The sequence below is a fragment of the Mytilus californianus genome, unplaced genomic scaffold, assembly GCF_021869535.1.
Source record: "Mytilus californianus isolate M0D057914Y unplaced genomic scaffold, xbMytCali1.0.p SCAF_7, whole genome shotgun sequence".
NCBI classification, from domain to species: domain Eukaryota; kingdom Metazoa; phylum Mollusca; class Bivalvia; order Mytilida; family Mytilidae; genus Mytilus; species Mytilus californianus.
In genome coordinates, this window is record NW_026262723.1 from 38,333,726 (window position 1) to 38,335,725 (window position 2,000).

The following is a 2,000-nucleotide window of genomic DNA, read 5'->3' on the forward strand; positions in this document are numbered from 1 at the left end:
CAACTTACACTTAATGTTCTTAAGTTCATGATTTTTATCCTGTATGCAATTAATGTATAGATTGTTTAAGATAGCAATTTAAACTTGAATCTCAAAATCGAACTGTTACCAGCAAAATTTATAGTTTCCTAACAATATTTTACAATTGCCTTACACAAATAATTGAAATCAAGTTATTTTCACTCAAATTTTTGACAAAAGGCAATAATATAAAATCCACAATAAAAATCCTTACCCTTATCGTTGAGGAATCGCTTCTATCTAAGTAATCAACATATACATATATATCGTTAGCCTTTATACACAAAATTATAAAACTCCAATTATTTTAAATCCATGCAGTCTGTTAATTGACGATTAGTAATCAATAATCAATCAATCCAATTTTCAAAGTCAAACGTATTTCAACAGAAACGAAGATTTTTCTGAAAACGTTTTGAAGAATCGCTTTCATCTAATAACGCAGCTACATTGTAAATAATTATGAGGCTCTAAATCGCATCGAATCTAGCAGAAGTTATCAAATTTAACTCGGACCGTGCAAGTTCTGCAATAACATCAAATCCCTTATAGAACAAACAGATAACATATAAAAATATTAACATGTCTACTGATTTGTCACAGGAACAAGTCTTTTGCAATTATATATCTTGGCTTTCTGAACTACATGTTTTCAAAATTATGTAGATCGTTTTCAAAATGTTTTAATAACTTACCTTCGGAACATTGCAAGACATATTTGGTTTAACTTCTGTTTAACGGTTGAATGTTGAGGAAGGTATAGTGCACAAAACATTGGAAGTTTTCGAACTTGTATCGATTATTTTGGTAAAATACCGTCTTATCATATTTACAAAGCACTCGAATTTAAATATGTAATTATTTGGGGAACAAAGATTTTCTTCCGCATTATGGTTATCAACACAATTTTAATTTACTTAACTTATCTTTTCAACAATTTATTGCAATTTTTTTGTGTTGAAAGTCTTCTTATATAAACACGACACTCAAATTCAAAAACAAATTAAATAAATGTGTTTTTATTGAGAGGACATCAATTTTCTTCTGCATAGTGATCATGTTTACACTCGGCTTTTGAATGTTTACCGCATACCGTGTCCGTTGGGCTAATTAAAATTAAGTTGCAACGTATACGTACGCGAGTCCGTTTAGATTATTCTATGGAAGAAACAAATATTTCAGCGTGCTCTATATTTTGTTCGATAATGAAATAAATATAAAAATAAGGATGCTAAAGTTACCATATCGAAACCAAGTTTCAAAAATTATATTTTTGTAACAATGACCCTGATCTTCGAACCATGGATAAAAAAAAAATCAAAAAGTTGTTCTTCCTTTTCTATATCTTCAAGCTGTATAAGTTTCATTCCGGTCAATCAAGGCAAACTCAAGTCACCATCAGGAAACCATTTTCCTTCTTTTTTTTAACAATGACCTTAACTTTGACTTGTTGACTCCAAAATCAATGAGCCAATCTCCCGTTTCTATCTAATCTTCCCTATGTATAAGTTTCATTCTAATCGGGCAAGGAAAACTAAAGCTTCCATCCGGAAAAAATTTTTCCTAAATTTTTGATTTTTTTGTAAGAGTGACATTGACCTATTGACACGAAAAACAATTAGCATCTTTCCCTTTCCTACATCTTTTATCTGTACAAGTTTATTCCTTGACATTCTGGACATTCTAAATTCACCTGGAAGTGGTCGTAGATGAAGGTTTAAGATTTACTAAAAGCATAAATAATGCAATATACTACAACTGTTTGTCTTTAATATATTCCATGATCAGAATTTTCATAACTTCAATTTCAAGACGAAAACAGGAATCAAAAAGATCATAGTTCAGAATTGCATATCTCTGTCCAGCCATGTTCAAAACCTTTTAATTATGTAGACCATATATTATAAAATTGCATTCATCAAATGTTGTAATCTCGAAACCAATAACTTCTAAGTTGTCTATTTACAGTAAATGAAATA